General features: G+C 47.5%; 1 protein-coding gene across 5 annotated transcripts in view; it reads left to right on the forward strand.

Moving 5' to 3' along the window:
- Positions 1-1,285: 1,285 nt before the first annotated feature.
- Positions 1,286-25,591, forward strand: part of St3gal3 (ST3 beta-galactoside alpha-2,3-sialyltransferase 3) — a 209,291-nt gene continuing 184,985 nt past the window's right edge. The window contains exon 1 of one of the 5 annotated variants that reach the window (XM_038332403.1): positions 1,286-1,302. The gene's annotated coding sequence lies outside the window, so the exon portion shown is untranslated. Of the gene's footprint in view, positions 1,303-1,725; positions 1,927-1,968; positions 2,265-25,591 lie in introns of those variants that run through there. The other 4 variants (XM_038332404.1, XM_038332399.1, XM_038332400.1 and 1 more) reach the window with 4 other exon arrangements.

Here is a 25,591-nt window from a genome sequence, read left to right on the forward strand (position 1 = left end):
GATGGGTGACTAGGTGAGCCCGAGCTGGGGAGTGTAGTTGGATGGGTGACTAGGTGAGCCCGAGCTGGGGAGTGTAGTTGGAAAGGTGACTAGGTGAGCCCGAGCTGGGGAGTGTAGTTGGCCGGGTGACTAGGTGAGCCTGAGCTGTTGGACAGCTGCTAGGTGGAACAGTTGCAGGACTTCTGCACAGTGTAGCTGCTCCAGCTGGCCTTACTTTGTGCTCCTGCAGCTGACCATGTGCCTACGCAGTGTTTCTTTGTGTCCCTGGAACCTGGGAGGTGGCTACTGCTTGGTATTGGTTATGGAGAAAGGGAAGAACAGAGTTGGAAAAATGCTTTTCGAAGTTAACTCCGCAGAGCCAAGGAAAGGAGGCTGACCTCTGTTCTTCACTCAGATTCTCAGGGGGGTATGGCTGGGGAAACCAGGCAGGGCTAAGCTCTCCTGGAATGGTAAGTGGGACCCAGAAGCATAAGTCTTCACGAGGGACGAACACAGCTTTTTCAGACACCCATAGTTCCTATGATGCTGAAGGACCTGCTAATTGGGTGCTTGGTGTAATCCCAGCTCTGTGGGAACTGAAGATTGAATTTGTCTTTATATTAGGCAAACATCCATCCACAGCCCTTTCCACTCTCCCCCAAAGATGGACCCACCACTGGATGGAGAGATGGCTTAGCCATTAAGAGCACTTGCTCTGACAGGTTCAGTTCCCAACTACCCACTTGGTGACTGGCATCTGCCCATAACTCCAGTTCTAGGGGATCTAAAGTCCTCTTCTGGCCTCCACAGGCACCAGAACGTACATGCATAGTAAAAGAACAAAAACACAGGAGCCCACCACGTTGTCCAGGCTGGTCTTGAATGGTACAGAGTAAAGTACACACCATCTCTACCATGCTTGGCTAAGTCAGCCATTTAAAAACACTTGGCCGGTGGAATAGCTGTAAGAAAACTCCAGCTCCAGTGATGGGACTTTCCCAAATCTCACGAAACTGTCCTGTGGGTTCTTTTTGTTCTGGGCCTTGAGCTTTTAAATTTGGTTCTTCGCTAGACACTTCTAGCCTGCACAGTCAAGTCTGGGCTCATGAATGACCACAGCCAAAGGTTGCATGCGCTTCACGGCAGCTTTTTGCCAAAGCAAAAGGACCGCCTTATGTAGAGTAGGGTGCAATGTTTGGGTTGGCATCCAAGAGTGGCAGGTTAAGTCCCCACCTCCTCTTCGGGGAAATTCTGAATTAAATTCTGCCTTAGGTGGTTCATGCGCTCTGCAGTGTGATGAGGAGCGACCTCCTGAACTGCTGGGTATGTGGTTTGGCCTTGTGGCCCATCTGCGACATTATGCCTCTTACCCTCACAGGATTGGAGAGGGCCTTCAGAGGCTTCTGGGGGTCAGATCACGACCACTGGCACCTAGAAAACAAGCCCACGGGGGGCTGGGTCTTCCAGCGTCCCAGTCTGACAATAGAGCGGTGGGGTAGGGATAGGAGACTTCTTCTGGGAACGAGAGGGGACCTGGCCGCAGCGGGGCTGCCGCACGATCGGCAGCTCCACGCCGCGCTTCTCCCCAATCCCAACTCCCGCAGCCCGCGATGTGGGGCGGACTCGGCCTCCGACTTCCATTGGGTCTCCCGGGTCCGGGCCCGCCCACCCCTGCGGCGAAGCCCCGCATTGGTCTGCCCGGTGCCCCGCCCGGTTCCGGTGCGCCCATTGGTTGCCGATGCCCGACCCCCGGCGCGGCCGCCGAGGCGGACCGCGGGATTGGTGGTCCCGCCGCTGCGTCCTCACCATGGCGGCGCCCGTGCAGCCCGCCGCGTCCTGGGCACCCGCCGGGGTCCCCTCGGCTGTCCCCGCTATTCGGGCTGCAGCCACCTCCCCGCTCCGCGTGCGCCCCGGCGCCGCCCGACCCCGGCCTCCCTCTCCGCTGCGGTAAGGCCTGCCCCGCACCCCGACGCAGTTCTCGGCCGCCTCGCCCCTCCCCCGGTCAGCGGCCCGATCTGCACTGGGGACCGAAGCCCGGGCCAGGGAGGGGGCCAGGCCTGAGGAGGGCCGTGCAAGCGGGGCCGAGCGCGCAGCGGTCACCTGCGTGCTGCGCCCCGGAGCGCGCGAGTCTGGGCGCTGAGGAGGGACGCGGTCACCCGGTACCCGCTGTGGGACGAACGCAGGAAAGTCCTGGGAAAACCTAGCGGGAGTCAGCAAGAGTAGCGGTTGTCATCATAGCCTTCCCCGGGGCCAAATCCTCGGAGTGACCGGGTCAGTTTGTCAAAGTACGTCTTCTCGCTACCTTTCCTCCTGGAGTGTTTCCCATTGTCTTCTCGGTGATCTTGTTTGCGAGAGAAAATCTTGGCGAGGTTGACAGATTTGGTTATAAGGATGTCCCACTGATGTGTTTAGACTTCTTTTTACAACAGCACTCATTTTTATGATTCCTCAATAAACCTTATTTTCGTTTGTTTTTCTCGCGTATGGGGAGGAAGTGAAAACGGTAAAACTGAGTCACTGTAATTAGCCAAGGGAGTGACCCGGTGGCGGGAGACAGCTGTTATCCCAGAAAGTAAAGAGTACTTAACACGTTTCTGTGAGGCCCTTTGAGTTATTGGTACGATAGGTAGTGTACCATGAAGATAAAAAGCCCACGAATTAAGTTCCCGCTATGTAGCACCGTAGACGTCATGACGATTTCAGTTGTGTCCGTGAACTTTCAACTAAAGACTCAGACGAGTGGTAGCCCGGAACGTTAGGTACACACATGTAATAGCTAGCACCCAGAAGCTGAAACAATGCTGGGCTACTAAAATAATACCTGGTCAACAAGAGCCACATAGCAAGGCCCAGTCTCAGGAGACAGAAAAAGAAAAAGAAGATTGAGGATTAAAAACTGGAGCAGAACCTTGTAACCAAACGGGAGTTTCCCAGAATCTAAGGTAATGGACATTTTGAAATACAAAGTGGTGCCAATTTCTCCATTTCACAAGTCTGAAGTCTGTGTCTCATGACAAGTAAGTTATTAAGGATAAAACAAGGCAAGCGTGTTCTTAGAGACTAATTGGTGCCCATACAGTCAAGTGTCTACTGAATACATGTTTTGTGCAAGGCATTGACTGGAGGGAAACTCCAACAATTAAATTAGAATCTGGAACATGTTCTCATGCCCTATGTAGGATAGTTGTGTGAATGAAGCACACACAAATGATAGTTTATGGTGTGCTCTCGAGAATTCCAAGACGGTAGGTGCTGTGAGAAATCCAGAGGGAAGGTGAGTGCGTTAAGAAAGGCTTTATGGGGGAACTGAAGTTTTGAGCTGAGCCACAGGGAGTGGAAAGGCTGCCTGGAGAAGAAGTAAGCCGAGGAAAAGTGGGGATGGGGAAAGTGTAGGGGCACTCAGGAGTGCATGTGGATGCTCCCAGGGGTTTTTCATAGAAAAGGAAGCAGAGACGAGGTTCTACAAAAGGCAAGCTGGGGGCTGGGGATGTAGTTCAGTTGCTAGAGTCCTTATCTAGTATGCAAGGAGCCCTGGATTGGATCGTCAAAACCACATATAACCAGGTATGGTGGTACTCTTTCCTATAATCATAATACTTTGGAGATGGAGACAGGAGGATTAGAAGTTCAAAGTCCTCCCTGCCTACATAGTGAGCTTGAGGCCAGCCTAGGCTGCTAGTGACCCGCTCTTAAACAGAAACAGAATCAGAAGGCAGGCTGAAGAGGCACCTTCGTCCTGTGAGGAGCCGAGGATAAATAGATGGCCATATGGACCTGGACATCTCAGCAACTCAGTAAGTGGCAGTTAGGTTGTATTGGCACTATTACAGTTCGCCTCAGTCACCACAGAGCTGTAGTCAGAGTGGCTTCTTGCCTTCATTTATTGGCATCGTGCAGTTGGTGACAGGTCCTAGGGCTGCCACCACACTGCTCTGCCATCAACTCTTAGAGTCATCACACTGGTTTGGGGCCTGCTGTTCCTGGGAATTGCCCCAGAAGCCCCCTGATCACGTTTTCCTTTCTCCCGGGTAATCCTCTCTCACCATTACCCATGGGCATGCCACCCCTGCTTTCAGCAGCTCCTTGCTGTTGGGTTAGGCCCTGGGCAGCCTGGTATCAGCAGCTTATTGCCATACCCTTTGATAGATCACATTTTCTAGGTCGGTAGAGCCGCTTGGCTTTGGGTTTTGTTGTTTGAGCTCCAGTGTATTTGCACTTTTGGCTCTTTCAGTCTTAAATAACCCCCTTCCTTCTCAGTCATTGCCCCTGGCTGGTGTTTTATGGCAGTTTGACAGGGAACTTCCTCTCTAAAGCTGTTTTGTCCTCTTCCCCCTTCTAAATGTGCTATCTCTCTCTAATTCTGGAGGCTCTGCCTTTTGTATTTGTAGTGTGTGTGTGTGTATGTGAGACAAGATCTTGTCTGATGCAGGCTAGTCTTGAACTCTCTCTCTCTCTTTCTAAGCTTTTTGAGACAGGATTTCTCTGTGTAGCCCTGGCTGTCCTAGAACTTACTTTTGTAGCCCAGGCTGGCCTCAAACTCTCAAAGATCTGCCTGTGTCTGCCTCCTGAGTGCTGCTATTAAAGGCATGCGCCACCACCACCCAACTCACTTTTTTCCTTTTTAAACAAGACCTCGTGCAGCCCAAGTCATCCTCAAACTCTGTGTATAACTGAGGATGACCTTGAACTCAGTCTTCCTGTCACCTCACCTCTGCAGTGCTGGGCTTAGCGATGGGGTCACCTGATTCCAGGCTTCCAAGTTTGCCCTTTAGCCGTAATTGCTTGCCTGTCTCCTCCACTCGTAGCATAAGATGCACTTTTTAAAGGCATGGGTTGTCTTCTCTGTTATCCGGCACAGTGTTTTTACATAGTAGGTACTTGGCATATGTATTTTGTGTAGAAAATAGTATTTTGATGCAGGCGATACTATAGTTACTGTCTGCTGCTCCTGTCCATTGTAATTACTGGTCTTGCAGTATACTTAAAAACTGTTCTAACTAAAAGAAAAACAGGCAGAGGTGGGACGGCTGGGGGTGACTCAGTTGGTAGGGTGCTGGTTTGGGAGGTTCTGAGTTCCATCCCCAGCACTTGGTAAACAGGGTGTTGTAGTACATGCCTATAACCCCAGCATTCTGAAGGTGGAAGCAGGAAGATCAGATGATGAAGACGGGGCCCGTCCAGATGTCTGAGTTGGTAAAGGCATTTGCTGCCAAGCCTCATGGCCTGAGTTTGATTCCTAGAACACCCACATGTTAGAAAAGAAGAACTGACTCCTACAAATGTCCTCTGGCTGCCACATGGGTGCTGTTTGGTGGGTAAACAAAATGAGACAAAAGTTAAAAAAAAAGTCGAAGCTATTCTTCAGCCGTTTGTGGATTTTGAGACCAGCCTAGGCTATGAGATCTTGTCCCCTGCTTCCACCCTAAAAGAAAAGGAAAGAAAATAGCCTTGAAGTGGGATAGCTACAAAAGCGTCCTTTGTGCAATCAAAATATTTGTGGTAAAAAAGGTAAAGTTGGCTGTAGGAGAAGATACTTTCTTGAGAGATGTGGGGTGTTGGTTTGAACAGTTTAGAGTAAAGGAAGTCTCCATATCTTGGTGACTTAACAAAACCAAAGTTGACTCCCTGTTCTTGCTGTCCATTTGTCACAAGTATACAGAGAACTGTCTGTTGGTCACACTAGCTCAGGGTGGAGAAGATTGGAAACCAGTGGGTGGTCGAGTGGGTACCAGCTTTTACAGCTTCAGTCCTGCCACTTTTACTCGTATTTCATCCGTCAAAGTGTGGCACATGGCCTTGCCTGACTTTAAAGCAGGGTCAGGAATAGCAGACTTCACTTATGACTAATGCAAAATGCCCAAACTATTTTGGCACTTAGGACTGACTTCTGCATAACCTGTGGGTATCGGAGCTCAGACCATTGGAGATTAGAGCTAGTAAGTTAGATGGGCACTAGAGCAAGTTTACAGACGTCAGCGAGAAACAGAAGGGCGGGTCCAGGACCCAAACTCCATCACATCCTGTGTAAATACTCATAAGCCAAGGCCGGAATACAATAACTCACACTCCAATTGCGGCGCAGCCATCCCCTAAAGTATTACTGTTGTTTTGTCTTAGGACAGAGTCTCATGTAGTTTTGGCTGGCCTGGAATCCTCTATTGTAGCTGAGGATGACTTTGAACTCCTGATCCTCCTGTTCGCAATGTTCAAGTGCTCTAGCATTTTGATGCATCCAAAACTAAGAACAGTTGCATTATCCTGGTACAGTAGCACGCACCTGTACTTAGCACTCAGGAACAGAGACAGGAGATTGGAGAGTGTGAAGCTAGCCTTATAAAAACCTGTCTCAAAAATACTTAACAGCAGCCGGGTGGTGGTGGCACACACCTTTAATCCCAGCACTCTGAGTTGTTCCAGGACAGGCTTCAAAGCTACAGAGAAACTCTGTCTCAACCCCTCCCCCCACAATGATTAACAGGTGAGATATAATTTAGTAAGTGTGCCTGGGGTGCACGGAGCTCCAGGTTCAGTGCCCAGCACTGTATGAACTGAGTGTGTTGAAGCATGTCTCTAATCTAGCATTTGTAGAGGTAGGAGGTTGCAGTTCCAGGTCATCCTTGGCTGCAGAGTCGGAAGCTAGCCTGGAATACATGAAGCTCTGTTTAAAAACAGTACAGATGCATGCTACTGCATCAGGCTAATTTACCTTTTTAAGTTTTGGATACCTCAGAATGCTATTTTATTTATTTAAAGAGAAGAATAAGTAGTCTAAATCATATTTAAGTTTTTTGATTAAGAAGTCAGGGAGCGGGGAGGCAAAGGCAGGAGTCTTAGATTCAAGGGGCAGCCTGGGCTACATAAGTAAGACCCTGTCTCAGAATTCGAAATAAGTAAAGTCAAGAGTATAATAATTTGAGATGCATTTAATTGGTTTAATTGGATTTAAATGAGGTTTCAATCTTGGTGCTTGGATTCCTCTGCTAATAGAGAAGCTAAAGTGCTGGTTGGAGCTGATTCAGGAGATAGAAAAGCTATCTTTCTGGGTTGAGTCTTGGCACCGTCACTAACTAGCTGTCTAATATTCAACAAGTTTTTTGTTTTGTTTTGTTTTTTAACTTCCTGTGCTGGAGTTTGATCCCAGAGACTTGTACACGCTGGATGAGACCTGTGCCTCTGAACCACATCCCCGCCCAGTATCTTATCTTGTCCTTTTTGAAACAGGGTCTCAGACTCAGAGAGATCCTCCAGCCTCTGTCTCCCAAGTGCTGGGGTTAAAGGCGCGCCACCATATCTGGCTACTTTCACACTTAGATGGTATTTAGCAGCTCTGCACCAGTCTCCAACATTGTAGCATTACAGATTAGAAAGCTGCATCCCCAGTTCATTGAGAAAAACCAGCAGTTATGGTACTGTCAACTCTCAGTACCCATGGGTAGCTGTTTCCTAGGCTCCCTGAGGATACCCAGATCTGAGGTTGTGCAGTTCTCTTACATAAGATAGTCTAGAGTTTGCATATGACCCCACACAGTCTCTTTATACTTTGAAACACCTGTGACTATAGCCCATGGTACAATGTAAATGCCTTGTAAATACTTCTTGTGCTCTGTTGTTTAGGGAACAAAGGCAAGAAAAATGTCCTTGTATGTTCGTTACAGACTCTTTTTTTAATTCGTTTTTTTTTTTTTTTTTTTTTTTTTTTTTGTTGTTGGTTGACTTGGTCTTCACTGTAGTCCCGGAAGGTCTCAAACTTGTGGTAATTTTCCTATCTCTGTCTCCTGAGTGAAGATATTAGGAACTACTATGCCTGACTCAACACATTCTTTTGTTTTGTTTTGTTTTGTGTTGTGTTGACATAGAGTCTCTGGCTTAGGATGTCCTGGAATTCATTACATAGCTGAGGGTGACTTGAACTTCTCACCCTTCTGCTTCTACTTCCTGGGTGCTAAGCAGGCATATACCACTTGCCCATCAAACATAATATGCTTACAAAATTTTGATTATATATGTGTGCATGTCTGTGTATGGTATGTTTGTGTGTGCGTGTGAGTGCAAGTACATGCAGAGATGAGGGGTATCGGAGCCAACGAAGTGGAGTTTCAAAGGGTTTTTGAGCTCCCTGGTGCGGATGCTGGAAACTGAATTCGGGTGCTCTTCAAGAAATATAGTATTTAAAAAAAATTTTTATGTATATTATTATTTGTGTGGGGGTGTGCTGTAGCATACCTATGGAGGTCAGAGAATGAGTTTGTGGGTTGATTCTCTTCCTCCACTTTTATGTGGGTTCTAGGAGTGGAAATTAGGTCCTCAGGCTTGCATGGCAAATCACTTCTGTCTACTCAACCACCTCTCCTGTTCCCAGACATTTATTTATTTATTTATTTTAATAATTTTCATCTGTGGTTGATCGAATGTGGAACCAGCAGAGATGGAAGACTGACCACCACCTTGGAACAAGGGCTGACACTCAAGGTTTTGTGGATGTCTTAAAGGGACCAGGTGTCAGATTGGGAATATCAAATAATGGTTTTCTAGAGAAATTAATACCTAATATGAAGTCTTAATTAACCATCAGTCATTGGGTAGATGTGAGTTTAAAGGGCTTTTTTCCACAGGAAGCCACATATGCCCAGGCCTAGAGACCCAAGAACGTGGTTGTATCTTGAGGCCGCTTGTGTGGTAGAAGTGCGGACCGTCTTCAGGCCATGAGTGGAAGAGATGCAGAAGTCAGTCAAGAAGATTGAGCTAGGGCCTTGTGAGTTAAAGCTTCATCCTGAAGAGGATTAGGGGCCCAGGGAAGGATTGGACCATAGGAAATGACATTATCAGCTTTGCCTTTCGCGACCGCTGTGGGGAGGAGGAAAAAGGGTGGCTCTGGTGACTTAGGAAGCTCTGAGGTTTACATCCCACGCCTACTACAGGAGTCATGAAATATTTATAGATGAGATTCCGTGAGGTGAGAGTGGAGGAAGGATGCTGGAGGCCGATCCTGTCAGATGACAGGTGTGTCTGCAGGGAAGTGCAGATAAGAGCAGACCAGAGAGATTTCATCAGCTCCATAGTTTCTGACTATCGACTGACCTATTGGTCTTCCTGACTTTCAGATTTGAGAATTGGAGATAAAATATCTTAACTTCCAAGGGTGTTGTGATGACCGGCTGGAGCAGATGTAAAAGCCTGGGCCTGTGCTGGTAGATAGGGAAGGGATCTGTGTGTGTCTGCTTGTCTGTCTGTCTTGTGCGTATAAACATGTATGTGCACGGGGAGACCAGGTGCTGTTCCTCAGGAGCTGTCCACAGTGATTTTTTGAGACACGGTCCCCCTGACCTGGGGCTCTGTGACAAAGCTAAGCTGACTAGCCAGCTAACCCACGCAATCCTCCTGTCTCCCTACCGCTGGGATTCCAAACGTGCACTAATACACACTTGTTTATGTGGGTCCTGTGGAATCAAACTTAGGTCTTTCTGTTTATCTGGTGAGCCCTTTACCACAGAGCCACGCCCACAGTCCCATAACGGACCTCTTGCAATAAAAACAGTGATTTTACTGTTGCTAACAGTTAGTATATGGCTTCCAGCCATGGTAATGTTCATTAGCCTTAAATCCGCTCTCTAAAGATAACCGCCGTCTGCTCCATGGCTTTTTACATCTTTGAAGGTGATTGATGCTGCTTGTCTGACAGTGTTAGGCATAAGGGAATCATTCTTACATTAAGAAGGGAGAATTGATACGAATATTATACCAATTAAAACAGTGTTCTAAACGCTAACCAATTCTGTTCCCAGACCTCGTGCGGAAGCGGCACAAGGGTACCCCACACGTCCTGCCGCTGGTGATAATATGATGTGCTGAGCCACTTGTGTGTTTGCTTCTCCTTGGTTGTCTCCTGACTTCTTCCCCTTGAGATTTTATTCCACTGCTGACTTATGGTGGCATTTTTCATAACGATGGTAATAGGGCTTAGTTCAGATTTTTTTTTTTTTTCTGTCAGCTTCCTCTCTAGCCATCCTAGTTTGACACAAGCTGCTCCGCTGAACTCTGCAGAGCTTAGCGTATTTCATTCTGGTGGCCCTGTCAGTATTTGTGTCTGTATCAGTTTCTCTTTCCTTCCCGTCAGAGTCTCCTTCAAAATAGTGATAAGAGAGTGTTTGCTTCCGTACAGGGTCTCTCCGTGTGGCCCTGGCTGGCCTGGAACTCACTATGAAGACCAGGCTGACCTGGAACTCACAGAGGTCTTCCTGAATCTGCCTCCTGAGTGCTGGGACCAAAAGGGTGCACCACCATGCCCAAGAAGCCTTTTTTTCCTTTTAAATCTTGTGATGTGTGATTGTGTGTATATATGTGTTCATGTGTGTGCGTGCAGGCCTGTGGATGTCAGTCCTCACCTTTCATCTTGTTGGACAGGATGTCTGTTGACCCTTATGCCAAGCTAGCTGACCTGTGAACTTTTGGGGATTCTCTTGCTTCCTCTTCCCATCTTATAGAAGCCCTGGGTCACTTTGACATAGGTTCAGGGGATTTGAACTTGGGTCTTTATGCTTGTATGATGAATGCTTTACCCACTGAGCTGTCTCTCCGTCCAAAATGTATTGTGTGTATGTGTGTGTGTGTGCTTGTGCGCATGCTGTGTGCATATAGAAGCCAAAGACCAGCTTTAATTGTTCCTCAGAAGCCATTGTCTTGTTTTGTGTGTGTGTTTTTTATGAGATAGATGTCTATTAGAACCTGGAGTTGACCAGTTAGTCTAGGCTGACTCTCTGGTGAGCCCTAGAAATCCACTAGGATCCTCCTGTCTTCCCCCTCCTCCTGCCCAGTGCCGGGATTATAGTGTTTGCGAGGCAGGCTTTACCCAGGAATTAGCTCCCAGCCTTATTGCACCCTGTGTTTAGAAAGTCAGGCTCGTTGGGAAACCCTGTAACTAAGTGTTTCTGAGACATTTTGGCTTTAGGATTTCTTTTACAGTTAAAAATATTAAATACTCCCATAGAATGTTCATCTTTGTAGGTTTTGTCGATTACTTTACTATACTAGGTGTATTGAATGCATTGAAAGCTAGTAGAGAGCTGGTGGGGTAGCTCACCTATCTCTGTCACCTCCACCTCTCTCTGTCTCTGTCTCTGTCTCTCTCTCTCTCTCTCTTTCATACACACATCAATAAATCACTTTTAAAAAGTTATTAGCTACTGAGAAAACTAGCTCACAGGAATACACAGGCGTGGTTTCCAGCAGCTGTGAGAGCCTGAGAGCAGCCATTCCACATGCCATGTTGTGTAGCCCCACGACTCTGTCAGACCCTTAGTCCCTTAAGTGAGTGTGAACGAGGAGGAATGTCTTAGAAAGATTATGGGAGTAGAGTCCCCCACAAGTTCTTGGATCACAGGTCCTTGGAACACACTTGGAGAACTGCTTATGTTTGTATATCTATGTGTGTTTATGTGTGTGTGTGTGGTGTGTGTAGTTTGTGTATATGAGTATGAGAGGGTTTATAGGATGCTTTTATGTACTTCTGCTAACAAAGTAAGAAGAATCATAACACTGATTAAACTGAATCTTCTTCATGTACTCAGCCTGTCTTCCTCGGAAAAGCTAATCTCCAGCCTTTGTTGAGACAGGTGCTTTGGCAGATGTGTGTACTTTTGGCACATCGGGTAGGCACCACGATCTGAAAACTAGGAAAACCAGTATTCCTCTGGGAGGAAAGCACTGTGGTTAAGCTCCAGAAGTCCTGTGAGGGCTTAGCAGGACCGTGGCTGACGAAGTCTGTCTGTCTGTCTGTCTCTCTCTCTCTCTCTCTCTCTCTCTCTCTCTCTCTCTCTCTCTCTCTCTCTCTCTCTCTCTCTCTGTATGCATTGTGATTGATGACCCTGCTCTGTGAATCTGAATCTGATTGTTAGGAGCGTGGCCACGTCCACATCGGTGCCATTTAGAACGACAAGAGCCTGTACATTAGGAAGTGAGCATGTCCCCACCGTCTTCCTGCACTGAGGAACCAGTGGCAGTGAATGAAAGATTAGAGAGTTGTGGTGTCTTCTTTTGGTATACTGGTCACTTAGAACTCCTAGAGATGTCACCCTTTGAAGGCATGTGGCCTGAAGATGGTCTTGGCACAGTTCTGTCCTGTCTCCTCCATGTTGTGGTTTGAGTCGTCTTTCTGACACAGGTCTGCATGTTTCTCCACAGAATCCCACAGCAGTTTCTCCTTGCCAGTGGGATAAAGCTCGCATTCCTCAGCAGGACTTCAGTATCGGCTTCCCAGGCTCTGTTTAGCTTAGGCACCGCCTCTCTGAAGTACTCCAGAACCTCATAAACATCCATTAATTACGACCACCCCATAGTGTCTGAGCCTTACTTATCTTGTGGTTGGTAGCAGTTATCCCTGGGCAGGTAAATAATGGCTTTGTTTGCTCTGATAAGATAGCACAGTCCACCGGGGCTGTTCTCAGCCCTGGACACAGTGGGTTTGTTCACCTCACTCTGTCTGTGCTTGTTTTGAGACAGGATCTCTGTATAGCCCTGCCTGACCTGGAATTCATTATATAGATGAGGCTGGACCTGGAGTTCATTATATAGATGAGGCTGGACTTGAACTCACAGAGATCCACCTGCCTCTACCTCCTGAGTACTGGATATTAATGTTTCTTTATTTGTTTTTAGAGATGAGTAGGTAAACAATATGGAGCTACTGCATAGGCCTAAACACGCAGTCTCCGAGAAAGAGCAGCAAGGTGCAATTAGCTTATATTTCTTTCCTTTTCTTTTTTTTTTCTTTTAGAGACAGAGTTTCTACAGGCTGTCCTCAAACTCACTCTGTAGACCAGGCTGGCTTTGAACTCACAGAAATCTGTCTGCTTCTGTTCCCAAGTGCTGGGGATTAAAAGTGTGTGTCACCACCTACCTACCGGCTTGTCTCACATTCTAACCAGATACTGTTCAGCACACGTAAGAGCAGACCTCTTAAGGCCGTTCTTCCAGAGGACCCAGGTTCAGGTCCCAGCACTGCATCAGGTGTTTCACGACCCTCCATCACTGCTCCAGGGGGTCTATCTGATGCTTCTGACCTCTGCTGGCACCTGCATCCACGTGCTTATGCCCACACACAGACAAGTAGTCGGAAAAGGGGAAACCTGGATGAATAAAGGGAAAAACGTCGTAGAATAATGGAACCCATCATTAAGTCTGAAGATGTCACATTGCTTCAGTTGGGTTTTTCAAAGAAACGCAACATTACGTTTTCTTTAAAGTCCCTAGTGTCTTCCTCAGTAGAGACAACCCAGCTTTGATTCTAAGTGCTTCTTCTTTGCATCTGTGTTTCCAGGCTGGGTGACATGTTCTGCATCCCAGTGAGCTGGCCCGCACTCCTTAGGGGCACAGCCATGCCCCTTTGTTTATGTATCACCAGCAGCTGCTTTTGAGTTCCAGTTTGGTTTCCAGTTTTCTGGGCATCCTGCCATCTCTCAGCCTTCCTTTCCACACCAGCTGCCACCCCTCTTTCAGGCTGCCCAGTAGACAGGGCCAGTTTCTCAAATACTGAAGTATACTTTTTTCATCTGCACTCAGAATTCTCCTTGTTCTCGTAGATATCAAAGTTCCAAATAAAACTTATGTCTCCAACTTTTTCCTCTGAACAACATTGAGACAAACAAGTAAAGAAATATAAATTATTATTATATATTACTATATAATTATATATGTGTGTGTGCGCGCGCGCACGCGCGTGCGTGCCACTATAAGCCACTGATCTTAGCTTTTCCTAAGCTCCTTCTAGCAAGAATGAGCAATTGAAATTGTATTTATTATTGCAGCATGTGTATGTACAGTGTGCGTGTGGATGCCCGTGGACATAGCCATGATGCCTGTGTGGAAGTCAGAGGTCAACCCTTGAGAATTGGTTCTCTTCCACTGCAGGACGAGGGATCTAATTCAGGTTGTCAGGCTTACTCATTAAATGCTTTTACCCAGTAGACCATCTCACCGGCCTGTGCCCTACTTTTTTTTTTAAAGATTTATTTCTTTATTTTTATTTTTCCAAGTACACGTGAGTACACGCCTGCATGTATGTATGTAATGTATGTATGTGCATAGCATGTGTGGCTGCTGACATTGTGGGTCAGAAGAGGGCATCAGGTTCCAGGAACTGGAGTTAAACATGGTTGTGAGCCACCATGTGGGTGCTAGAAATTGAACCTGAGACCTGTGGAAGAACAGCCAGAGCTCTTTATTGCGGAGCCATCCTTCCAGCTCCTGTGTTAAGCCTGTTGTCAAAGACTGTGTGGGGGCACTTGTCAAGAAATTAGAACTCACCGGGCCGTGGTGGCGCACGCCTTTAATCCCAGCACTCGGGAGGCAGAGGCAGGCGGATCTCTGTGAGTTCGAGACCAGCCTGGTCTACAAGAGCTAGTTCCAGGACAGGTGCTAGAAACTACAGGGGGAAAAAAAAATTAGAACTCTCTGAGGCCAGCCTGGCCTACAGAGCGAGTTCCAAGACAGGCAGCTTCTGTACAGAGTAACTCTAGAAAACAACAACAACAACAAAACAAAAAACCCTACCCTGCTGCTGGGAGCAACAAGGGATGGGCACTTTGCAGAACGCTGATGTTTTCTCAGCTAAACACAGCTAATGTTTGGCCCCCACACACATCATTCTGAGGCATCTTTACCCACTGTCGCCGCAAAGAATATCTCCAAGAGCAGCGAGAAGCCTATGACTGTATGAGAATTTGTGGATGAGTGTTTATGGTAGAATTACTCAAACCAAAAGAAGAAAGAATTCAAGTATCTACCCACTGATTGATGGGTAAATAAGATATGGTTCCTCTGGATAAAGAAGTATTATTTGACAATAAAAAGCAGTGAAGTCTTGGTGTGCGCCACAGCAAGCAGGAACCTCAGACTCACTGCTGATTAGTAGAGGCCAGCCACAGATACCTACGCATTGCATGGTGACATTTTTATAAGATTCCAGAATAGGCAGGCACATCCATAGAGATGGAGAGTAGATTAGTGTTGGAACACAGATTCCGTAGGATAGTGTCACTAAGGGACACCTTTTCCACATGAATGGGTGCATTCTAAACGTGACTAGGGTGGTCTTTGTACAACTCTGTGTGCTTTGTGAGTATTCCTTTGTTGCTGTTTAAGACAGGGTTTCTCTATGTAGCCCTTGCTGTCCTAGAATTTGATCTATATTCCAGGCTGGTCTCAAACCCAGAGATCTGCCTGCCCTGTGCCACCAAGGCCAGCACTTTGCAAGTGTTTTAAGAAGTCACTAAATCACATATTTTTTTTAAAAATCTCAGTTTTTTTTAAAAAAAAACTCATATGTATGTGTGTGTCCATTTATGCATATGCAGATACTGTGGAGTCCAGAGACGTCCTGTCTCCTGGAACTGGAGTTACAGGAGGTTGTAAATGCTTGCCATGGGTGTTGGGAACAGAATTTGGGTCCTATTAACCTCTGAACCATCTTTCCAGCCCCCAGTGTGTGTGTGTGTGTGTGTGTGTGTGTGTGTGTGTGTGTGTGGGTGTGTGTGTGGGTGTGTGTGCGTGCATGCACACTTGTATGTATACCACATCCATGCCTGTGGAGACCAGAAGAGGGCCTTAGATCCCAAGGAACTGGAGTTCTTTTGGTTTTTTTTTTTTTTTTTTTTTTTTTGGTTTTTCGAGACAGGGTTTCTCTGCAGCTTTTTTAGAGCCTGTCCTGGAACTAGCTCTTGTAGAGCAGGCTGGCCTCGAACTCAGAGATCCGCCTGCCTCTGCCTCCCGAGTGCTGGGATTAAAGGCGTGTGCCACCACCGCCCGGTTTGGTTTTATTTTTGAGACAGGGTCTCACTATGTAGCTCTAACTGTCCTGGAATTTCCTATGTAGATCAGGCTGGCCTCAAACTCAAGAGACCTCCCTCCCTCCACCTCCTGAGTAGCGAGATTAAAGATGCGCACTGACATGCCCATCCTCCTAGAACTGGAGTTAGAGGCATTTGGGGAATGCCTGGCTTGTTATGTGGGGGTTGAAACTGAAGTTCTGATTGTGCAGCCAGCGCTCCTGACTGCTGAGCACCTCTCAGCCCCCGGATTACTTTCCCTGAATGGGTAAAGAACATGATACACGAAGAGTTATCTCAAGTGAGGGTGTTTTTAGAAAGTAAAGAGTGAGGCCAGCTAGATAGCTCAGCAGGTAAGGGCCTTGAAGACAAGCCTGATTCCCGGAGTTCAGTCCTGGGGTGGAGGAAGAGAGCTGACTCACTTGGGTTGTCCTCTAGCGCTGCATTTGTTCTCTGTCTTGTGTCCATACACACCTGCACATGCACACACATACATGCACACACACCTGCACACGCATGCATACACCTGCACATACACACACCTACACACACACATACACATGCAGACACCTGCACACACACACATGCACACACACACAGAGGTAGTTTTTTTTTTTATTATTAAAGAATAATTAGTACAGAAAAGTGTAAAAAATGAACCCTATTTAAGAACTATTAGGCAGTAAATTTATAACCATCACAGCGGGTAGCTGGGTCCTCAGTGTACCCTGGTGTTTAAATTCCCTTTGTTGAGGTGGAGGTGGGGTGGGATAGGATGGTGGGGCCTGAAAAGATCACTCAGGAGTTAAGAGCACTGGCTGCTGCTGGTACACACACATATGGTGGCTCATAACCATCTGTAACTCTGGTCCCGGAGGATCCAGTACCCACTTCTGACCTCCACGGGCACTGGGCATGCACACGGTGCACAGACATATATGCAGACAAAACACTGATACATATGAAGGATTTCTTTGTTCATCTCCAGCCTGTTCTGGCTGCCTTTGCAGTCCAGAGGAGCCCGGTCCCCCAGCGACTTTGTAACTATCCACTTTCTCATCTTTCTCTGTCCCGTTTGGCTGTTGCTTGAACAGACAACATTGCTCTCCTGGACTTCTGCTGGTTTTGATTTTTTCAGGAAATCCTTTAAAGCCTCTATTTTTTCTCATCTTATCTTATTCTTTCTTTCTTTTTTCCCCCCTAAATCGATCACAGCCTTTATGATCCTTAGTGTATTTTCATGAGGGGCCACATTTTCTTTCATATATTTCTCCTTATCTTTTATGGTGTTGCCCCCAGTCCTTTGGTCCGACTTTATTGTTTTACCACCTATGATAGTTAATCTCGATTGCCACCTTGATTGGACTGAGAAAGGCCTAGTGATTTAGTAAAGCACCTTGAAGGTGTGTTCCAGCCAGGATTAGGCGTCACACCCCCCACAGATGGCACTCCATAGTTGACCTTATCCATTGTTGGACTCAGGATCTGAGTAGTCTATTGTGATGTGGAACTGAGAAAGGTGTGGCCTAGGTGGAGGAAGTGTGGCTCCGGTTACCGCTGTCTTCCCACTGTGCTGCCACAGAGTGAATCACCTCTGCTCCACTCCACTCTCCTGTGCCACGCCATCCTGCCCCACTGCGAGCCCGGAGTTGGGCAGTCCAGTAGCCTTGGACTGATGCCTCTCAAACTGTGAGCAGCACTAAACCTTCTCTCGCTTTGCTTTCCTTGGGGGTTTGGTCATAACAGCATAAAGCTAATCACATGTAGTTTTCTTTCCCTAGGTGCTCTTTCTTTGCCTTCTGCCCCTGGTGTTTGTTTTCTGTAGCCCTCTTTTAGGTGGAACTGACTGTTTGCTGGGGATGGAACTCAGCATTGCACACATGCATGGAAGCCCCTCTGTCCTGAAGCCGCACACATTCCTGGGAGTCCCTCTGTCCTGGAGCTGCACACATGCCTGGGAACCTCTCTTTCCTAAAGCTGCACGCATGCCAGGGAACCCCTCTGTCCTGGAGCCGCATGCATGCCTGGGAGCCCCTCTGTCCTGGAGCTGCACACATGCGTGGGAACCCCAGTGTCCTGGAGCTGCACGCATGCGTGGGAGCCCCTCTGTCCTGGAGCTGCACTCATGCCTGGGAACCCCTCTGGCCTGGAGCTGCACACATGGGTAGCAGCCCCTCTCTCCTGGAGCTACACGCATGCGTGGGAGCCCCTCTGTCCTGGCGCTGCACCTTGAGCTCTTGTTACATCTCCAGGCTCATCTTGTTAATGACCTTTGCTGGTTCCCTGATATATATATCTCCCATATGTTCCTCAATTTTCTTGACTTTCCCTATTCTTTCTACTTTTGTTATCCTGTGTTTATGTAGCTCCTGTATGTACCAGTTCTTTGCTGTTACTGTTTCTCTATTTGTTTGAGACAGAGTCTCACTATGTAGCCCTGGCTGGCCTGGTCCTTGCTTTTCAGGCTGTCCTTCAGCCCTGCTGCCTGAGGACTGAGATTAGAGGCATGCGCCACCCCCTGGCTCTTACTGTTCCGATGCAGCTTTTCTGAGTATGTCCCTGTTTCTCTGTTTGTCTCTTTGGTGTTGGGGATTTGAACCCAGAGCCTCATGTTCTGCTGGTTAGTTGCTTCCCAGACTCTTTCTTAAAGAGGTGGTACAAGGATGAATGGAGCCAGATCATCTCAATTTGAGTCTGGCTCTGCTGTATACTGGACTGTGATCTCGGACTGCTTTGTGCTTGGGTTTCTTCACTATGAGCTGTAAATGATAACTTCATAGACTCGAGAGGCAGAACTAATAAATAAAACTCTTAGAGTTGTGGCTGATCCATAGTAAGTAATACGTGAATATCAGCACTATTAATTATTTTATTAGTTGCGATGAAAAAGAACACAACTGTTCTGAGTAGAATAATGTCATAGATTTTGTATATACTAACTGTTTAAATCTGCTCAGCCAAGTAGGAATTCTGAATAGCTTGGGTATGCTCAGCAAAAATCATTTTTTTAAATGAAAGGAACTGATAAAGGACCAGGTAGTGGTGGCACACGCCTTTAATCCCAGTTCTCTGGAGGCAGAGGCAGGCCAATCTTCATGAGTTTGAGGCCAGCCTGACCTACGTGAACGAGTTTCAGGTTACACAAAGAAACTTGGTCTCAAGAAACTAAGAACAAGGAGGAGGAGGAGGAGGAGGAGGAGGAGGAGGAGGAGGAGGAGGACACAGCAACAACAACAACGACTGATAAATGAAGACCTGGTTTGCTTCTGATGCCTTTACAGGAAGATGTCCTGGAAGTGCTTGTGGGTTTGCATGGTAGCGCCCTATCCTGTGGCTGAGTCTGAGGGTCAGCAGTACTGACACCTCCATTCCAGTTGTTTCTGGTTTAGTTCGGAAAGTAATCAACTGTAGGTTGTTTTAGAAACGGTTTGGGTGTAGTTTCTTTCAGTAGATTCAGATCTGTGTAAATTTCTTCCTGTGGCTGATTAAGGCCATATAGTTTTCTGTGGCATGAACAGCCCTTTTAAAGCATGCTGTAACCTATTGAGTCATCAGGTAGTCAACAGATAAGTGTTTGAACATATACCAGGGCACAATGGTAAACATAACAGCAATTTTCCCTGCCTGCGTGAGCCAGAATCTAAGTGCTAGGTTATTATATTTACCAATATAATAGGAAAGGGGACGGGCTGCACAGGTGCTGTGGGAGAATCCGGCAGAAAGCCTTCGCTAAGGCGTGAGGCAGGTAGCATTTCCTTGTGCTTTAAGTTGAGGATGAAGGGCAAGCAGGAATTGGCTGGAGGAAGGGGTGTGATCCAATGGTTTCTGCCATGGCTGGAGTTTGGTTCCTAGCGTCCACATCAGGGGGTCCTCGGCCATCTCTAAACTGCTCTAAGGGATTCAGTGTCCTCTTCTGGCCGGCACTGTCCCACACATGTGGCATTCTTACACACACAGGTATAGATAAAAATAAATCTTTAAAAAAAGATGCTACACCAGAGAGCAGCCTAGGATATACAGTGGGGCCCTGACTCAGAACAAGTGGGCAACGAAGGCTTCAGCCTGACCTTGGGCGGGAATGGTGAGCTCTGAACACTGACAGAAGTTCGCTGGTGGGAACAGAAGGCTTGTGGAAGGTGTGCGGGAAGATGGCGGTGCCATGGGAGGTGGGTGAGCCTGACTTAGTGCTTGGGAAATAACCCAAGGGTGGTGAGAAGTCTGCTCCTAGAGTCAATTGTATTACACTGGCTACTGAGCGCGAGGGTTGGGAGGGTGCGGACGGAAGTTATCGGTTTCTATGAGTCTTCTACGGAACCAGAGATTATGGGAGGCCCGGGACAACATGTTATAACAGTCTAGCCGATAGGATGGGTGGAGGGCTCCAGGTGTGACTAGAAGGTAAAATTCGTAGAGCTTGATTGGCCTGTGATTAGCGGTGTGTTGGGAGTGTCGAGCATTGTTTCCAGGGTTTCTGAGGCACTCCCGTCCTGTGAACGTTTCCAGAGGTGAGCAAGTATCTGCTCATCCCTGGTAAGGCACTGACAACAGACCAATGTACGGTTCCACCTGAGCCCAGCTTGGTGAGCCGATGAGTTTGATAGGCTTACTTACAGAGCAAGAGTGAGAGATTACTTCCGGGAGTATGGGTAACCCTGGAACAGCCACACCACCAAAACGTCTCCCTCCAAGCATGGAATAGCAACCTCTCCGTGGCTGCATAGATTGAGTCTCCTGCTTCAGTAACCCTTCTGCTTCCTCCGTACCTCGTTACCGCTTGCAGTGTGTGTAGACTCACACGGCTGAGAGGGCCTCGTCAGAGGGAGAGGCTGGACTCTCAGGCGAGGGCACAGTGATCCTCCCTACCCACTTCTGTGAAGAAATGTCACTCAAATCAGCCCGAGCTTGAAGGTCACAGCTGCTCTTGTGAAAATGGTAATGGCGTTGTTCTACATCACCTGTGGTGGTCAATCCCGTGGACGAGGCCTTTGGAGGGAAAGTCAGAGGAGTCTGTGAATCAGATGACTTAGCAGCTGTCAATGGTCAGCATAATGACGGTAAAATAAACCAGCCCTTTGGGGTTGACTGCAGAATGAGAATGCCTAAGACAGATGAGTTCTTTTCCTCCCTTCTTTTCTGAATACTTTCATTAGATGAATCACATGCTTTAGGGGCTGAGCAAGGTCAAAGGTCAGGGAGAGGCCGAAGTCCACAGTGGGGTCAAGGGGGCAACAGAAAGTGACTGTGTTGAAGCCAGTGGCGGGAGGATTTCTGAATGACCGAACGCTGGAAAGGGAAAAGCAAGGGTTAATCACTTGGTTTGTATTAGGATTGGGAGTATCAGGGAGAACTGATTGTTCTCAGTGTGTAAAGGCCAGTGCAGGTGCAGAGAGCACGCGTGCACATTCATGTGTGTGCTCACAGGTCCTGCCCAGCTCAGCCCCTGAAAGGGCCTATGGCGGTGAGGACGCGGAGCATCTATATATGGGTTTCTGTCTGTTTCTGCGGTCCTGGGAGTGGAGCCCGGGGCCTCCCTGTTCCTTGCTGTGTATGTAGCAATGCTGCTCGTGGGCTCTTTGTTAGGTAGATGGGTAAATTTGTTAGATGGACTCGTGGCCTGTCCTGTGTCTGCCCGAGCCTAAGGCTGTGGTCACCGACTGGCTGCACTGAGCAACGTCCGTGCCATAGCTTCTGCCCTCTCTAAGAATCACGTGCACGTGGTAGGTGGATCGATTATTCCTGACATCTTTCGCTCTTAAGTTCTCAGTTAAGATACAGAGCCCATTGTGCACTAGAAGCCAAGTCTCTGGGGCCCAGAGGTGGCTCGGTTGGTAAGGGGCTGCTGTGTAAGCCTGAGAACCCGAACTTGACCTCCGTCACCCACATGAGACGCTGGGTGGTTTTAATCCCAGCTCTGGGACCCGCTGACCAGCCAGCCTAGCTGGCCGATGAGCTCTAGGCTCAGTGAGAGACCGTGTCTTGAAAAACAAGATGGCTTCAGGGGAAGGCCCACACAGGACAAGATCTAAAACGTCTCTGGTGTGTTTCACTTTGAAAACTTTGCCTGTTGGTTTTTATAAGACTGAAGGTGATATATGAATAAATAGACCCTGAAATATACCCCCTCCAAATCTAATTTCTAAAGATTTATTTATGTGTGTGTATCCCTATGTGAGTTTATATGCACCATGTGTATACAAGAACCCTTGGGGACCAGAAGAGAAGCGTGGCTCCCCTGAGAACTGGAGTTACAGGCAGTTCTTAGCTGCCCTGTGGGTTCTAGGAGTCAAACTCAGGTCCTCTGTAAGAACAGCAAGTGCTCTTAACCATGAGCTATCTCTCCAGCCTCAGATCCGCTTAACTTTTAAATTGTGGGCACCCCAGTTTGTTGTTGCCAGGATGAAGCTGTACATATGCATACGTGTCTCTCTGTAGGTCATTTCCACCCAGCTGTGCGCCCTAGGCACCGGTCCGTGTTGTTCTGCATCATTTGCTTCCTCCTCTCTGGCCAGTGCATCCTGTTCTGCACCTTACTCCCCTGCCCTCCGGGGTCCACTGTTCACCCTTTCTCCGTGTGCAGTGGCTGGCCTTGGTGAACTGCACCACCTCACTTCCTTGCCCTCTGGCTTCCATTTGAGAGTTGACAAAACTGGCAGAACAGCAGATCCAAGGGTGAGCAAGAGGTTAGAATGTTCTTGTCACCCCACTGCTGCTGGCCACTGTCCCTGTGAGCGCTGTGCCCTGCACCCCACTGCTTCCATCGAGTGCCTGTCTTCTCCCGCCGCCAGCGCTCACAGCTGCCTGGACACCTTTCTGTCTGCTCCCCTGCCCTTGCTAGTCTCCCAGCGGCTCTTTTAAACCCTACCCACACAGCTTACAGCATCCTGTCATCACACCTCCTTCCGCCTGTTCAGTGTGCTTCCTGTCAAGGCCCAGAAGACATGCTGCAAAGAACCCGAGATTTGTGGTTTCCTTGCAAATAGGGCATTTGAACTGGTGTTAATTTTATCTTTAGAATCTGTGTGGCTGATGGGCATTCCTGCATAGGGCTGCTTTTAAGTAATCTCTATGTGTGTATATGCCACGGCACAGACGTGGAGGTTAGAGGACAACTTGCGAAAGTCTGGTTCTTTCCTTCTACCATAGGTATGACTCTTTGGACTTGAACTCAGGTCGCCAGGCTTGGCAGCCTGCAGCCCCACCACACTGGCATCACGCAGGTCCCCTGTACAGGACTCCTTTCTGTTTGTAGCAGAGCTGAGTAGAAACATTGTAGATTTCTTTATGGAGACAATACTGTGACTCATTACAAATACAATTCTAAAGTGTATAAGCAAAAGCAGAGGCCTCCCAAGGCCCCTTCCTGTTCCCTAGGGGCAGCTAGCATAGCGATAATGGTGCCTCTCAGGTCTTTATATGGATGTGCTTAGCATTGAATAAATGTACTTATGGGTATAGCGATAAACTCATGCCTATATGTCTGTGTATCTGTCTGAAGGGGCTCATTTCTAGAATCCACTTGTGGTCCCACTATGTTTGTCTTGTCCCATGTCTGTTAATAATTAAAGCTTGGATTATAATTATGTAAGAGAAGGTAAATTTTCATTGGAGATATTGTGACACGTATAATTGGTCTTCACCTCTGTCTCCTGGCAATATAACTCCTAAAATCTTTAGAATATCTGAAGTGATCTCTTGATGTGTGCCTGTGGCATCTGCTCTATGGCTGTAGGATGGAGACTGGTTCTCTTAGTTCCTTTTCTGCTGCTATGAAAAAAAAACATGACCAAGACAATCTATAAAAGAAAACATTTAATTTTAGGCTTATGGTTTCAGAGGCTTAGTCCATTACCATCATGGCAGGAATCATGGCATCGGGCAGGCTGGCATGACTCTGGAGCAGTAAAGGAGAGCTTACACCTTGAGACCCAACCCCGAGGCAGAGAGAGGGACACTGGGAATGACTTGGATCTTTTGAAACCTTAAAGCCCACCCCCAGTGATACATTGCCTCTCTCAAGGCCACACCTCCTAGTCCTTCCCTAACAGTTCCACTGTGGACCACATATTCAAACATGGTAGCTTGTGGGGGGGTGTGGCTAGTCTCATCCAAACTATGCTTTTTCTGATGAGACTGAGGTTGCAGTAAAGGGTTGGGACCTTTAGTCTCACTCCCCAAGCTTTTCAGGGATTTGAAGTTGGATTCCAATGGCCATGGTGTAAATTTTTGTCCACATACCAGAGGCTCCACAAAACACGAAAGGTTGCAGTTAAACAGGTCAAGATTCCTGGGGTGCCAGCTGCAGAGGCCGTGGAAGCCCTCTGTCCCTTTTCCTTTATGTCACCTACCATGTCTCTTTTTCTTTTTTTTCTTTTTTTTGGTTTTTCGAGACAGGGTTTCTCTGTGGCTTTTTGGAGCCTGTCCTGGAACTAGCTCTTGTAGACCAGGCTGGTCTCGAACTCACAGAGATCCGCCTGCCTCTGCCTCCCGAGTGCTGGGATTAAAGGCGTGCGCCACCACCGCCCGGCTATGTCTCTTTTTCTTTATCCTTTATAATGTCTTGTATTCAGTTGCTAAATACAAGGGTTTCTTTGGGATTTGTGAGCCAGCCCAGCAAATGAATGGAACCTAGGCAGGCAGTCTGGAGAACTCTGGTTTGTAGCCCCTGGGTCAGAAGTACTGGGAACCCCAGCTGGGGCTTGTGATTGGCACCTGGCATGGGTCTGTGAGCCCATGCTCTCCGCCCATGGGATCTGATGCTATCCCCAGGCTGGCAGAGCACAGCTTGATCAGAAAACTGCTGGTGTCCACTGTTGCATTATATGTTGCAAGGTCCTCTCACCCGCTGTTGTGTTGAGAAGATATAGACAAAGCAAAGTTTGGCCACTCCCCGGACAACTTCAGTTTCTTTCTTTCTTTTTGTTAAAACAATTTATTTAGCTTTATTTTATGTGCTTTGTTGTGAAGGTATCAGACAATTGTGAGCTGCCATGTGGGTGCTGGAAACTGAACCTGGGTCCTCTGGAAGAGCAGGCAGTGCTCTTACCCACTGAGCATCTCTCCAGCCCCTTATCTTACATTTTCTAATCGTTTATCTTTGGCATGTTTTTAAAGATGGTCTTAACTTTTTTGTAAATTAATCTTATAATCACCTACCTTATTGAATTTCCCATTTATTCTTGTGTCTTTCTCAGTCATGAGGGAAAAGCTCTCATAAGTGGGCTATTCCATCATCCGCAAATTAACTTTTTATCTCTTTGTTATTAATACTTAAATTTTTATTACACTTATATCTTTTTGTTTGTTTTTTTTTCAAGGCAGGGTTTCTTTGTGCAACTCTGGCTGTCTTGGAACTCGCTTTGTAGACCAGGGTGGCCTCGAACTCAGAGATCCATCTGCCTCTGCCTCCTGAGTGCTTGAATTAAAAGTGTGCACCACCACTACCCAGCCATTCCTGTGCTTATTTCTATACTATGTATGTTGGGATTGGACGGGCTTGCCATAGCACACATGGAGGTCAGAGGACAGCTCTGTCCTTCTACCGTAGGGGTTGCATGGAATGAACTCAGGCCATTAAGCTCAGCCGCAGGCACCTTATCCTCTGAGCCATATCCCGTTACTAATGTTTACACAGTGTCTTTTCATGTTGTTTGGTCACTGGGTTAAGTGATTGAGACAGGGGTGTGGGATCTGACTCAGGGAAGTCTTCTTGGATGGTGGTTACAATCAAGTTTGTATCAAAGGGTGTACTATACAGCAAAGGGGGTGGAAAATGAGTTCCAGGCAGGCCTTGGGAA

The sequence above is a fragment of the Arvicola amphibius genome, chromosome 6, assembly GCF_903992535.2.
Source record: "Arvicola amphibius chromosome 6, mArvAmp1.2, whole genome shotgun sequence".
NCBI classification, from domain to species: domain Eukaryota; kingdom Metazoa; phylum Chordata; class Mammalia; order Rodentia; family Cricetidae; genus Arvicola; species Arvicola amphibius.